Source organism: Acartia tonsa, chromosome 15 (assembly GCF_053477335.1).
Source record: "Acartia tonsa isolate MP-2025a chromosome 15, ASM5347733v1, whole genome shotgun sequence".
Classification (NCBI taxonomy): domain Eukaryota; kingdom Metazoa; phylum Arthropoda; class Copepoda; order Calanoida; family Acartiidae; genus Acartia; species Acartia tonsa.
In genome coordinates, this window is record NC_137274.1 from 26,729,104 (window position 1) to 26,745,820 (window position 16,717).

The 16,717-nt window shown below is 35.1% G+C and overlaps 1 long non-coding RNA gene across 1 annotated transcript in view; it reads left to right on the forward strand.

Moving 5' to 3' along the window:
* The window catches only part of LOC145307461 (uncharacterized), a 102,693-nt gene that overhangs the window by 13,963 nt on the left and 72,013 nt on the right, over positions 1-16,717 (forward strand). The window lies entirely within an intron of this gene.

Consider the following 16,717-nt stretch of genomic DNA (forward strand, 5'->3'; position numbering starts at 1 on the left):
ATAGATCCTTCTTTAAATTTTAAATATCATGTAGAACATTTACGTAAAAAGATTTCTAGTTCCTTATTTCTTATAAGTAGAGCTAATCATATACTGAATTTAGATAGCAAAAAAATGCTTTTTCACTCACTTATAAATAGTCATTTACTTTACTGTTTACCTGCCTGGAGTTGTGGTCTAAAATCTACTATGGACCCATTAATTAAATTGCAAAAAAAGGCAATAAGAATTGTTTTTAGTAAGAAACACATCTCACACACAATGCCTTTATTTAAAAAAATGAATGTCCTTCCTTTACATGAATCAGCTAATTATTTGAAATTATTATTTATGTATGATTTTATAAACAGTAAGCTACCAAGTTCCTTTCAAGGTACATGGCTTCGCCGTAATCAATTACATACCAGAAATCTTAGAAACTCTAATATGTTTGATGTTAAAAAACCGAAGTTTAAATCTATTGAAAGATTTCCTAAGTATCATTTCCAAGAATTATGGAATAACCATTGTAATAATGATTTATTAACCCACAATCAATCAAGAAAAAAATTTATAAAAAATCTAAAAGAATCTTTGTTATCAAGCTTAACTTTAGTGTGTAACAACCCATTATGTCAAGAATGTAGATAAAATTATATTTCTTTTCAATATTGTTTGAAATCTGATAAATCAATCAAAATCTATTTGTTAAATTTTTTTTTTTAATTTCTATTATTGCAATAATGGTGTGAGACTTGTATGTCCTAATCATTCCTTCCTATTATCATTCTTTCCTCTCCAATATGATTTTATTTATTGCTTATTATCTTTTTTTCTATTTTTTTTGTCTTATTTATATGGCCTGTATGAAAACAATGTGTGAATACACATTACTGCATACTTCCTAGTTTTTAGGAAACTGCCATTTGGGAAGAAAATTTTTTTTATAAATTAATCATATCAATAAAATTTGACTGTATATATAAATGTATATAATATTCATTTAATTCATTTATTATTTTGTTGTTTTTTTTTTCTATGTATGTACACCCAAGAATAATAAATCTAATCTAATCTAATCTAACCAATAAGTTTGTTTACAAAGGGTTAGCTTAGGTTAGGATATGAATAAACAAATAAGCCCCCTGCAGGGGTTAGACATGCAGAAAACCTTTGAGATGATGTACAATAAATTAAGTTAGGTTAATATATGAATAAAAAACTAATCCCCCCAAGGGGTTAGGCCTTTAATTAACCTATAGAATCGTTTACAAAGGGTTAGGTTAGGTTAAGATATTATTAAACAACTAAGCCCCCCGCTGGAGTTAGGCTTTTATAAACCTATAAGATGGTTTACAATAGGTTAGGTTAGATTAAGATATGAATAAAAACTAAGCCCCCCACAGGGGTTAGACATTTAATTTACCTTTAGGATGGTATACAATAGGTTAGGTTAGGTTAAGATATGAATAAACATCTAAGCCCCCCGCAGGGGTTAGGCATTTGGAAAACCTTTAGGATGCTATACAATAGGTTAGGTTAGGTTAAGATATGAATAAACAAATAAGCCCCCCGCAGGGGTTAGACATTTAATTAACCTTTAGGATGGTATACAATAGGTTAAGTTAGGTTAAGATATGAATAAACAACAAAGCCCCCCACAGGGCATTTAATTAACCTATAAGATGGATTACAAAGGGTTAGGTTAGGTTAAGATATGAATCAACAACTAAGCCCCCCACAGTGGTCAGGTATTTATTTAACCTATAAAATGGTTTATGTAGGGTTAGGTTATGTTAAGATATGAATAAACAACTAAGCCCCCCCCCCAGGGGTTAGGCACTTAATTAACCTATAAGATGGTTTACAGAGGGTTAGGTTATGTTAAAATAAGAATAAACAACTAAGCCCCCCCCAGGGGTTAGGCATTTAATTCACCTTTAAGATGGTATACAATAGGTTAGGTTAGGTTAAGATATGAATAAACAACTAAGCCCCCCGCAGGGGTTAGACATTTAATTCACCTTTAAGATGGTAAACAATAGGTTAGGTTAGGTTAAGATATAAATAAACAAGTAAGCTCCCCCCAGGGATTAGGCATTTAATTAACCTATAAGATGGTTTACAAAATGTTAGGATAAGTGAAGATATGAATAAACAAATAAGCCCACTGCAGAGTTTAGGCATTTAATTAACGTTTAAGTTAGTATATAATAGGTTAGGTTAGGTTAAGATATGAATAAATAAATAAAACCCCCGCAGGTGTTAGGCATTTACTTAACCTTTAAGATGGTATACAATAGGTTAGGTCAAAATATGAATAAACAACTAAGTCCCCCGCAGGGGTTAGACATTTAATTAACCTTTAGTATAGTATACAATAGGTTAGGTTAGGTTAAGATATAAATAAACAACTAAGCCCCCCGCAGTGGTTAGACATTTAATTAACCTTTAGGATGGTATACAATAGGTTAGGTTAGGTTAAGATATAAATAAACAACTAAGCCCCCCGCAGTGATTAGACATTTAATTAACCTTTAGGATTGTATATGATAGGTTAGGTTAGGTTAAGATATGAATAAACAACTAAGCCCCCCGTAGGGGTTAGGCATATGGAAAACCTTTAGGATGGTATAAAATAAGTTAGGTTAGGTTAAGATATGAATAAACAACTAAGCCCCCGATAGGGGTTAGGCATTTGATTAACCTTTAAGATGGTATACAATAGGTTAGGTTAGATTAAGATATGAATAAACAACTAAGCCCCCTGCAGGGGTTAGGCATTTAATTAACCTTTTAGATGGTACACAATAGGTTAGGTTAGGTTAAGATATAAATAAAACTAAGCCCCCTGCAGGGGTTAGGCATTTGGAAAACCTTTAGAATGGTATACAATAGGTTAGGTTAGGTTAAGATATGAATAAACAAATAAGCACCCAACAGGGGTTAGGCATTTAAAAAACCTTTAGGATGGTATACAATAGGTTAGGTTAGGTTAAGATATGAATAAACAACTAAGCCCCACGCAGGGGTTAGACATTTAATTAACCTTTTATATGGTATACAATAGGTTAGGTTAGGATATAAATAAACAAATAAGCACCCCGCAGGGGTTAGGCATTTAATTAACATTTAAGTTGGTGGTACTCTATAGTTTTTACTAAGGTACCCAATTAGGAAGTTGGTACTCTATAGTTTTTACTAAGGTACCCAATTAGAGAGGTGGGTGATTATAGTTTTTACTAAGGTACCCAATTAGGAATGTGTGTAAGTATAGTTTTTACTAAGGTACCCAATTAGGAAGGTGTGGAAGTATAGTTTTTACTAAGGTACCCAATTAGGAAGGTGTGTAAGTATAGTTTTTACGTAGGTACCCAATTAGGAAGGTGGTACTCTATAGTTTTTAGTAAGGTACCCAATTAGGAAGGTGTGTAAGTATAGCTTTTACTAAGGTACCCAATTAGGAAGGTGTATGAGTATATTTTTCACTAAGGTACCCAATTAGGAAGGTGTGTAAGTATAGTTTTTACTGAGGTACCCAATTAGGAAGGTGTGTAAGTATAGTTTTTACTAAGGTACCCAATTAGGAAGGTTATGTGTATAGTTTTTACTAAGGTACCCAATTAGGAAGGTGTGGAAGTATAGTTTTTACTAAGGTACCCAATTAGGAAGGTGTGTAAGTACAGTTTTTACTAAGGTACCCAGTTAGGAAGGTGTGTTAGTATAGTTTTTACTATGGTACCTAATTAGGAAGGTGTGTAAGTATAGTTTTTACTAAGGTACCCAATTAGGAAGGTGGTACTCTATAGTTTTTAGTAAGGTACCCAATTAGGAAGGTGTGTAAGTATAGCTTTTACTAAGGTACCCAATTAGGAAGGTGTATGAGTATAGTTTTCACTAAGGTACCCAATTAGGAAGGTGTGTAAGTATAGTTTTTACTAAGGTACCCAATTAGGGAGGTGTGTAAGTATAGTTTTTACTAAGGTACCCAATTAGGAAGGTGTGTAAGTATAGTTTTTACTAAGGTAACCAATTAGGAAGGTGTGTAAGTATAGTTTTTACTGAGGTACCCAATTAGGAAGGTGTGTAAGTATAGTTTTTACTAAGGTACCCAATTAGGAAGGTGTATGTGTATAGTTTTTACTTAGGTACCCAATTAGGAAGGTGTGTAAGTATAGTTTTTACTGAGGTACCCAATTAGGAAGGTGTGTAAGTATAGTTTTTACTAAGGTACCCAATTAGGAAGGTGTATGTGAATAGTTTTTAGTAAGGTACCCAATTAGGAAGGTGTGGAAGTATAGTTTTTACTAAGGTACCCAATTAGGAAGGTGTGTAAGTATAGTTTTTACTAAGGTACCCAATTAGGAAGGTGGGTAAGTATAGTTTTTACTAAGGTACCCAGTTAGGAAGGTGTATGATTATAGTTTTTACAAAGGTACTCAATTAGAGAGGTGGGTGAATATAGTTTTTACTAAGGTACCCAATTAGGAAGGTGGGTGATTATAGTTTTTACTAAGGTAACCAATTAGGAAGATGTGTAAGTATAGTTTTTACTAAAGTACCCAATTAGGAAGGTGTATGATTATAGTTTTTACTAAGGTAACCAATTAGGAAGGTGTGTAAGTACAGTTTTTACTAAGGTACCCAATTAGGAAGGTGTGTAAGTACAGTTTTTACTATGGTACCTAATTAGGAAGGTGTGTAAGTATAGTTTTTACTAAGGTACCCAATTAGGAAGGTGTGTAAGTATAGTTTTTACTAAGGTACCCAATTAGGAAGGTGTGTAAGTACAGTTTTTACTATGGTACCTAATTAGGAAGGTGTGTAAGTATAGTTTTTACTAAGGTACCCAATTAGGAAGGTGTGTAAGTATAGTTTTTACTAAGGTAACCAATTAGGAAGGTGTGTAAGTATAGTTTTTACTGAGGTACCCAATTAGGAAGGTGTGTAAGTATAGTTTTTACTAAGGTACCCAATTAGGAAGGTGTATGTGTATAGTTTTTACTTAGGTACCCAATTAGGAAGGTGTGTAAGTATAGTTTTTACTGAGGTACCCAATTAGGAAGGTGTGTAAGTATAGTTTTTACTAAGGTACCCAATTAGGAAGGTGTATGTGAATAGTTTTTAGTAAGGTACCCAATTAGGAAGGTGTGGAAGTATAGTTTTTACTAAGGTACCCAATTAGGAAGGTGTGTAAGTATAGTTTTTACTAAGGTACCCAATTAGGAAGGTGTGTAAGTATAGTTTTTACTAAGGTACCCAGTTAGGAAGGTGTATGATTATAGTTTTTACAAAGGTACTCAATTAGAGAGGTGGGTGAATATAGTTTTTACTAAGGTACCCAATTAGGAAGGTGGGTGATTATAGTTTTTACTAAGGTAACCAATTAGGAAGATGTGTAAGTATAGTTTTTACTAAAGTACCCAATTAGGAAGGTGTATGATTATAGTTTTTACTAAGGTAACCAATTAGGAAGGTGTGTAAGTACAGTTTTTACTAAGGTACCCAATTAGGAAGGTGTGTAAGTACAGTTTTTACTATGGTACCTAATTAGGAAGGTGTGTAAGTATAGTTTTTACTAAGGTACCCAATTAGGAAGGTGTGTAAGTATAGTTTTTACTAAGGTACCCAATTAGGAAGGTGTATGAGTATAGTTTTTACTAAGGTACCCAATTAGGAAGGTGTGTAAGTATAGTTTTCACTAAGGTACCCAATTAGGAAGGTGTGTAAGTATAGCTTTTACTAAGGTACCCAATTAGGAAGGTGTGTAAGTATAGTTTTTACTAAGGTACCCAATTAGGAAGGTGTGTAAGTATAGTTTTTACTAAGGTACCTAATTAGGAAGGTGTATGAGAATAGTTTTTACTAAGGTACCCAATTAGGAAGGTGAGTGACCCTGGTTGGTTGTTTATGACTGGGCCCTTACCAGAATAATATAGAGTTTACTATACCTTTCCATGGTTTTAAAACTTTGGGTACCAGAATAATATACAGTTTACTACACCCTGTCATGGTTATAAAACTTTGGGTACCAGAATAATATACAGTTTACTATACCCTTCCATGGTTATAAAACTTTGGGTACCAGAATAATATACAGTTTACTACACCCTCTCATGATTATAAAACTATGGGTCCAGAATAATATACAGTTTACTATACCCTTCCATGGTTATAAAACTTTGGGTACCAGAATAATATACAGTTTACTATACCCTCCCATGATTATAAAACTTTGGGTACCAGAATAATATACAGTTTACTATTCCCTCCCATGATTATAAAACTTTGGGTACCAGAATAATATACAGTTTACTACACCCTCTCATGATTATAAACCTTTGGGTACCAGAAATTAATATACAATCTATTGTCCCGTCCCATAATTATAAAGTTTTCTTTATATATATTGAAAAGTAGCTAAGTGCCAACCTTAACTCATAATGAATCTCACATGGAGTTACTTACACAAAGCTTGAAGAAATTGTTACTTGTATGGCCTGTTTAGGCTAGGTTAGGTTGAGTAGGGGTGTGTGAGACCCTGTATGGTTGATAATTATTGGTTTAATTCAGAACCATTTTTCTGTATATATATTATATATTGAAAAGTAACTAAGTGCCAACCTTAACTCATAATCAAACTCATCTGAAATGGTTACTTGTATTGGCCTGTTTATGCTAGATTAGGTTGAGTAAGGGGATGTAAGACCCATTATGGTTTTAACTTTTTTCTACTGTACTATACCCATTCAGAACCAGTTTTTTTCTTAATATAGATTGAAAAGTGCCTAAGTGCCAATCTTAACTCATAATAAATCTCATTTGCAATTACTTACTAAACTTTAGTTTTGGCCTGTGTATAATAGTTAAACATGGACCTACAAACTAGCAATGTAACCTAATTAATCAGATTTAAACTTTCCATAATTTTCTTTATATATATTGAAAAGTAGCCAACCTTAACTCATAATGAATCTCACTTGCACAAAGCTTGAAGAAATTGTTACTTGTAAGGCCTGTTTAGGCTAGGTTAGGTTGAGTAGTAAGTGTGTGAGACCCTGTTTGGTTGATAATTATTGGTATAATTCAGAACCATTTTTCTGTATATATATTGAAAAGTAGCTAAGTGCCAACCTTAACTCATAATGAATCTCACGTGGAGTTACTTACACAAAGCTTGAAGAAATGGTTACTTGTATGGCCTGTTTAGGCTAGGTTAGGTTGAGTAGGGGCATTTGAGACCCTGTTGTTACAGTTTTCTACTTGTACCATTCCCTGTAGTAACCAGTATTTTCTTTTTATATATATTGAAAAGTGCCTAAGTGCCAATCTTAACTCATAATAAATCTCATTTGCAATTACTTACTAAACTTTAGTTTTGGACTGTGTATAATGGTTAAGACATGGACCTACAAACTAGCCATGTAACCTAATGAATCAGATTTAAACTCTCCATAATTTTCTTTATATATATCTAAAAGTAGCTAAGTGCCAACCTTAATCTCACTTGCACAAAGCTTAAAGAAATTGTTACTTGTATTGGCCTGTTTAGGCTAGGTTAGGTTGGGTAGGGGCGTGTGAGACCCTGTTTGGTTGATAATTATTGGTTTAATTCAGAACCATTTTTCTATATATATATATTGAAAAGTAGCTAAGTACCAACCATAACTCATAATGAATCTCATTTGCAATTACTTATTAAACCTTAGTTTTGTACAGTGTATAATGGAACAGCCAGTTGTTTGACATGATGTAGGTTAGGTTAGGTTAAGACAAGGACCTACGAACCATCCATGTCTATCAATCAATTAATCAAACAATTTATCAATCTTTCAATCAATCTATCAATATATCAATCTTTCAACCTATCATTCAATCAATCAATCAATCAATCCATCAATCAATATATTAATCTATCAATCTAGTAATCAATCAATCTATTCATTAATCTATTCATCAATCTATTCATCAATTAATAAATCAATCTATCCATAAATCAATTAATGAAAACTTTGGGTACTGGTGGGTACTATGGGTACTCTTACCTCTGCCTGACCTATAACCAGACGTGGTGCTGGAAATATCTGAAGCTCTGTCATCAAACTCTGTCTCCCCCCTGTGACTGCCATACTCGGATCTGTGTCCGCCAGAAAGACCTTAGATAGATAGATAGATAGATAGATAATTAGATTGATAGATAGATATATAAATAGATAACTCAGTCTCCCACCTGTGACTGCCATACTCGGATCTATGCCCGCCTGAAAGACCTTAGATAGATAGATAGATGGATAGATAATTAGATTGATAGATAGATAAATAAATAGAGAACTCAGTCTCCCCACCTGTGATAGCCATACTCCCAATCTATGCCCTCCACAAATAAGTCGTTTAATAGGATTTTTTACTCCCAGTTGAAACAAATCCGTGTTTTAGAAAAGTCCGGTTTTAACTGGTTACATCGTGGAAAAAAACAGAATTTTCAAAAAAAACTCAGTCTCCCCCCTGTGCCTGCCATACTCGGATCTGTGCCCCCCGCCAGAAAGACCTTAGATAGATAGGTGGATGGATGGATGGATATATAGTGGATAGATAGATAGATAGGTGGATGGATGGATATATAGATAGATACTCAGTCTCCCCACTGTACCTGCCAAGGGGAAAGGAGCTTTTGATTGCACAACCTTTGTCTGAGAAGTCCTAACTGTACATGGTGATAAGTTGCGCCTGTTTGTGAGCCAAGGCATTCTTCCTGTCTACTTTAACTTTTAATGTCGCGCACCTAACATAGTAGCAGTAGGAACCATTTTTAACGTCTTTAGTTATGACGCAGTGTCGGGCCGTGATTCGAACCTATCACCTCTCAGACGACGAGGGGATGCGCTATATGTTGATAGACATACCCAATGATAATAAACAAGATCATCCCTCTACTAAAACTAACCTGTACCTCTACGGAGACCCAGGGGTAAGGAGCCAGGACCAAGATTGCTAACACTGGATGATTTACTGCGTCCTACAAGAAAAATTGGTTGAAAATTTTTGGGCACCTACAATAATGGATGTAAATTATGCGTGGATATTATGAAAAGGGGAAAAATTGGCGTCATTTATTGGTCAATTCGTTCATCCAGTGGGAGGGGATGGATAAAGTTGGTAGAGGGAGGGGATTGTTATTTCTATCCAGCTAAAAGTTTCACTTATTAGAGTACATGATAATCTGGAAGGATACTATCATCACACTCACAACATAAAAAACTATTTTTTTTTAAACTAAAAGTGGGGGAGAAGAGTTCTAGTTTTGTTGGCCAAGTACCCAAAGTTTTACAGCCGATTAACAAGAAAATATGGTTGTAAAACTTTGGGTACTATGAGAATTTAAACTCCAATGACCTCTCATTCCCAGATTTATCTATCTATATCTAATGCAGATACTCTACTTAATTTCTGTACGTCCGTAAGTACGTCTGTCACCCGACAAAAGTCAGGGATCTAAAGGGATAAGACAAAAGCCAATACATTGATATCATCCATCCCCAATAGTAATAAACAAAATTACCCATTCTGTGGATTACTTTTAGTGATTGAAACGTTTGGACATTCAACCAATCAAAATTCAAGAAAAGTCCCAATGAAAACGAATAGGAAAACGTTTTATTATAAAACTTTGGGGACTAGTGTGTAAAGGACCTGGTGAAACAGGGATCTAAAGGGATAAGACAATGGCCAATAAATTGATATCCATCCCCAATGGTGATAAACCAAATTACCAAATTAATATTAATGGTTGAAACGTTTGGACACTCAACTAAATGAAACAACCAATCAAAATTTAAGTCCCCAAAGTTGTTAGGCAAACGAATAGGAAAAAGTTATAAAACTTTGGGGACTAATGTAAAAGTAGAACTGACCTATATGGCCAAGACCTCTAAGCCCAGAAGAAACGCCTCCATAAAGTTCTTCATCAGCTAGGGATGAATTACTGCCCCTTCGGTAATTTCTAAAATTTAACATAATTAGTGGTATTAATGGTACCCAAACTTATATTATTATATTGGTACCCAAACTTACATAATTAGAATGGTACCCAAACTTATTTAAAATGGTACCCAAACTCACCTTGACCTATTGAGACTTGAAATATTGAGATTGGAATGGCTGCCCCGAAGTCCGCTGGATGACCGCGTAACTTGTCCACCTGTCCGTCCGTCTGGCAGGTCGCCAGAATCTACATGGATGGTTCGCGGCCGTGGTTTCATACCCCCAGCTCCAGCAGATCTAGCCAGCCACAAGTTCATTTTACACATTTTTTATAAAAGTTTTTAAGTCCCAAAGGTTTTTTAAAAGTTGCTAAAATTTTTCTAACATCCCTAAGTTTTTATAAAAGTCCCCAAAGTTTTTTTAAAACCTTTAAAGTATCAATATAGGGGGGGGGGGGGGGGGTTAATAATTTACAGTGCATTGACTCAGGAATCTAAAGGGACAGGACAATGGCCGATAAATTGATGTACATCCCCAATGATGATTTAAAACATTGCCCATTAAACTTAGTTGATGAAACGTTTGAACATTCATTATATGTGTATCATAATTTTTTATCGGCCATTGTCTTATTTCTTTAGATCCCTGGGTAATTGCGAGAGGAGAGAAGGGGGTTATGGATCCAAAAAATCTTAAAACTTCGTGAAATTCATCATATAAGAATCATTAATAACCTATCCTCTCAGTCCAAAGATGAAGCCTAGTTGCCAGGTTTACGCAAATGTGTCAAAACTTCCCCCCCCCCCCCTTGTATACAAACACTAGAAAGGTATCCAAAACTCATGTAAAAATAAATTCCTAGGTCGCATTCTTGGTCCAGTTTTGTTAGATCTAGTTGGGGGAGGGTGGCTGGGGGCTTTGTCTTCCTTCTCCAGCTCCTGAATATAATAATAAACATTACAAAGAGTATATAACTAGTGGCTGGGGGCTTTGTCTTCCTTCTCCAGCTCCTGAATATAATAATAAACATTACAAAGAGTATATAACTAGTGGCTGGGGGCTTTGTCCTCCTTCTCCAGCTCCTAAATATAATAATAAACATTACAAAGAGTATATATCTAGAGGCTGGGCGCTTTGTCTTCATTCTCTAGCTCTTGAATATAATAATAAACATTACAAAGAGTATATAAATGTTACAAAGAGTATATATCTAGTGGCTGGGGGCTTTGTCTTCCTTCTCCAGCTCCTGAATAGAATAGGAATATGTAAATATTGGTCCTGTGGTGGTTTTAAGCTATTTTATTGAGGGGTGAGAGACACTCCCGCCAAAAAAGAGAAAAAAACCTGAATAAAATAGGAATATGGTGTTTTAATCCTTATAATAAACTAACAGTATCTGTCTTTTTGTCTGTCTGTTTGTACCGAAGGATCTTGCTAACCACTGAACTGAAATAAAATGGTTCTTCCTTAAAGCTACCCTGTAAAGACAAACACACAGACATCATGTTACTTTAGTATAAGGATTTACCGCATCGTATTATAGACACATGAAAAATCACAAGTTTAAACCAGTTTTGTTAGCCTAACGACCAGGCTAACAAAACTGGCCCCAATTCCCACCTTAATAGATCGGGGGGGGGGGGGGTGATATTGACACCCCCACCTCTATCTCGGCTCCTGTTACAGTTAGAGACATAAAATTTTTTTCTGGTGGTTCATGTGTATTTTTACGGCAAATAACGGAAACCGCCATTTTCGGCGGTAAAACGGCGGTTGGCGGCGCCAATTAATAATTTTATCTATTTATTGTTGCTCAAGAATTTACCAAAAAAAATTATAGGTCTTTAGCTGTAATAGAAGCCACAATATTCATGATATATGTCTGTAGTAAAAGCCGGAAAAAAATCGGTCATAAAGTCGGTCAGGGAGCGGTCAAACGGTCATAACACCACTTTTCTCAGAAGGTCATTGATATCTAAGTATTCACCAAAAAAATTTTTAGGTTTCTACCTTATACACAAAAGTCATAATGTAGAAATTAAGATTTATTTAGAATTTTTTCTAAATTTGGTGCCACCTAACCGACTTTGACCGGACGCCACGACCGACAAGGACCAGATATCCTAATAAAATCAACTCTTGCTGACGTATAATTACTAAACTTAAAAAGTCATAAAGTCACAACTCTCTATCTTACCTACAAAAAAAAATGACATTGAAAAAACTAGAGGGAGGGGGGTCAATATGACCCCCCCCCCCCCCGATCTGTAAGGGTTAAGTCTGCTAGGAGCAAAGCTTTAGGTAAATGTATAAAACTTTGGGTACCTTTTTAATCTTGTATTGTTCAAATATTTCCTCTCTCCGCCGTTTCTCATCTTCCTTCTTCTTGGCTTGCTCCGCCTACCAAATAATTGTTATTTTAATATTTGTGGAAAACTGTCTGTAATACGCGACCGTAGCTCAACACGTAGCGCATCCGCTCGTCGTCGGGAAGGTGATAGGTTCGAATCTGGGTCCGACACCGCGTCATAACTAAAGACGTTAAAAATGGTTCCTACTGCTGCTATGTCAGGTGCGCGACATAAATAGAAAGAGTAGGGGGAATGCCCTGGCCCAAAACAGGCGCAACTCACTACCATGCACAGTTAGGATTTCTCAGACAAAGGACGTGCAATCAAATGGTTGGTTGTCTGATGGGCAAATGGATGCATTACACCGCAATCATAGGGCTTAGGGCTGACAACCCTATCCCATATCCATAAAAAAGCCACATTGTTACAGAAACACTGACAAATTGTCAGCGGCCTATGCTCCCCCTGTGGAGTGGAAAGAGCTTGTTGTGTTGTGTCTGTATTACGATGCAAAAAGAACCCCCTCTAAGCCATACTGAAAAATCATGTAACAGGCCTTTTATTTAAACATTTAAAGATAAACATAGAAATTATTTTCCAGTATGGCTTTGAAACTGATTAATATCCACTGGATTAGAACTAGTTCTAAGCTATACTGATAAATCATGTATCATATCATATTATATCCAGTTTTCTAATATAAGTTATTTTAGCACATGCCATCAGCATCTCGGGGCTAACAAAACTGGCTTTTATCTTTTAATTGTACATTTTTAAATCCGTGGAAAGCTGTTTATAATACTATGTGATAAAACCTATTTTTAATTATCTATAGACAGCTTTCCAGGGATATATCTTAAAGTTTAAATTGTTTTTAATACGATAACACCACAATCCAATAAAAGTACCCAAAATTTTTGAGCCAATAAATAAAACAACGTGGTTATAAAAACTTTGGGTACCAGACTACTTTAAGTTCCCCCCTCCCTCCCTAATAAAATGACGTCATTGATGACAGAAGTTTGGGTTATTATATATTTAGGAATTCTTAAAACTTTTTCTCCCCCCTCTCTTTTTCCATCCCCCTTTATTTGCGTAATATTGATAGTCTATTGGTGTTTATACAAATGCGCCAATTTTTCATTCACCTTCCCTATTTAAAATCCCCCCCGCAATTTTTTTTAAATATTCTTTGTTAAAACTCAAATTAAAAAGTAGAAGGGTGGTTGATATATCCCCCTCCCACTTTAAGAACAACTAGAGGCTTTTAGTGGGCGTTGCCCACAGTCTTTCTTAAAATAAAAGCTATGTCTTGCATTTTTTTCAATTAGGTGTTTGATCACGAATTACATATGTTAAACATAATTTTCTTATTTAATTGTTATCCTAATAAGATAAAAGTTATGCTTGAAAATTGTTATAATAGCTATCATTATATATTGCATTTTAAAAAAAACGTGAAAATTGTGATCAGAATTTGCGTATCTTTTGCACTCATTTGCGTCATTTCTATTTTCGGAATTTTCTTACCCGTCATCACGTCATTATATGGCTCAAAGGGAGGGAGGGGACATTGGGCTGTTTATTGCACTAGTCCTCAAGGTTTTATGATAACTTTTTCTTATTTCTTGGCTTAACAACTTTGGGGAATTTTATTAAATTTTGATTGATTGATTTCTAATGCTGGATAACCGGTTCCGGCCGGATATCTGGCCAACGTTAGATATCCGGCAAATTACCAGATATCCAGCCGGATATCCGGCGTCAAAAATCAGCCGGATATCATGTAACCCGATAGTTTTAATATCTGGTATCCGGCCGGATAACCGACCAGACCGGATATCCGGCGCAACCCTACTGAGTAGCTGAGCTCACCTTTTTGGCTTCTTCGTCTTCTCTTCGCTTTCTCGCCTCCTCTTCTCGCTTCACCCTCGCCTCTTCAGCCTAGAATAGAGTACCCAAACTTATATAATTTTAATGGTACCCAAACTTATATAATTATAATGGTATCCAAACTTATATAATTGTAATGGTACCCAAACTTATATTATTGTAATGGTACCCAAACTTATATAATTGTAATGGTACCCAAACTTATATAATTGTAATGGTACCCAAACTTATATAATTGTAATGGTACCCAAACTTATATAATTTTAATGGTACCCAAACTTATATAATTGTAATGGTACCCAAACTTATATAATTGGAATAGTACCCAAACTTATATAATTGTAATGGTACCCAAACTTATATAATTATAATGGTACCCAAACTTATATAATTATAATGGTACCCAAACTTATAAAATTGTAATGGTACCCAAACTTTTAATTGTATGAAACAGGATAATGTGCAATCTATGTCTGTCCGCCTGAAGCTTAAGATCTAAGTAACCACTGAACCGATAGGGCTCTACTCTTCAGGGAATATACCTACTGGTCCTGCGGTGGTTTTAAGCTATTTTCTTGGTGGGTGGGACATCCCCAACCCCCCAAAAAATAAATTGTTTTTAGGCAGTTACTTCACATAAAATGGCAGCATCAGAAATAAATAATTTTTTTTAAATTACCTCTTGGGGCTTCGCCTCTAGAGGCTAGGGGCGAAGCCGCTAGTTTATCAAATAGAAATAATGTTATGGAATTGCCTTCCACTCCTTCCCCTTTAACATAGTATCCTCAGCCAGTACTAATATAATAAAACTTTGGGTACTAATATAATAAAACTTTGGGTACTTATATAATAAAACTTTGAGTACCTGTTGTTTTCTCTTCAATGTCATCATCTGCACCCACTCCAACTTCTTATCATCCAGCTTCTTAATAAATACACTTTAGCATGGCAATTTTTTTTGGGGAGTTTAGGGAAAAATTTGTTAAATCTAGGGGAAAAAGTGTGGGGAAAATATTTGAAGGGAAAAAATTTCTATGGAAGTTCAAGAGTTGGGAAAATGTATTTGGAAGTTCCAAATAAATACACTTTAGCATGGCAAATGTTTTGTTTCGAATGTGTGGAAAAAATACATACTGAAGTGTAAGAAAATGTATTTGGAGTTGGGAATAGTTATTTCTTTTATTGTATTACAAACAGCTTTCTGCGGATATAGAATGTACAATTATAAGATTAAAACCAGTTTTTTTTGGCCCCAAGATGAGAATTAAGAATAAATATATAAGAAAATGTATTGAAAGTGTGGAAAAAACACATAAAAAGCATAATATAATATATACTAAGAATCACTATGCAAAGTTTTAAATTGATAGGATAATTTTAACATGCCTAAATTGACGTAAAAAGCTATCCACTCTATTAATACGGACGGATGGACGGTCGGAAGGAAGGACGTACGGATCGACCCTAATTATAGAAAAGCTGCGCTTTGAAAAAGGATAAAAGGAGTGGGGAAAATATCTTGAAAGCCTGGAAAAAAGTATTGTGCGTGTTGAAAAATGTTGTGGAGTGACTATATTCAAAAGTTGAAAAAGCATTAGAAATCAGCCGTATATCCGGCAGAATATTGAAAATGGCCGGATATCCGGCCCAACCCTAGTACTAAGTTACAGTATTAGTGCCACTATTGAAATAAAAATGTCTTACCGCTGAATTTAGGGAAGGATTTGCCTCCTGGAAATTATCCCTAATTTTATCAAATAAATCCATACATTTTGACTTCTCTATCATACACTTGGGACAATAATCTTCTGTTCAAAACAATTATTGATTAATTTATAATAATATTAGCGGCTACGCCCCTAGAGGCCTCCAGTGGAACTTTAAATGTTTTTTTTTGTTTGTTTGTTTAAGTCTCTAGGATACCTATTTATGCTGCTCTCAAGTAGGGTTGGGCCGGGTATCCGGTCATTATCAATATCCGGCCGGATACCGGAATTAAAACTATCCTGTTACATGATATCTGGCTGATTTTTGACGCCGGATATCCGATTATCCGGCCGGATATCCGGTAATTTGCCGGATATCGAACGTTTGCCAGATATCCGGCCGGAACTGGATATCTGGCATTATATATCAGCCGGATATCCGGCTTAAAAAGTATCCGGCCCAACCCTACTCTCAAGTTTCTACGATACCTAGCAATGTTGCGTAGGAGTCTTTAAACATAATTTTTAAAAGCAAAGCTTTTCTATAATTAGGGTCGGTCCGTCCGAGATAGCTTTTATTCGTTAATTTAGGCATGTTAGAATTGTCCTATCGATTTCAAACTTTGGATGATTCCTCTAGTAGTTAGGTACGATTTAGAAAGCATAGCAACTCTATAATCATTACCAGAATGTCCGTACGTCCATTTTAAACATGTTGATTTTCTACTTTTTTAACAACACTTTTTTATGTGATCTAATTATCCGTTTGATCTGATTTTTGGTCTATTGATTCCTGGGATAACAAAG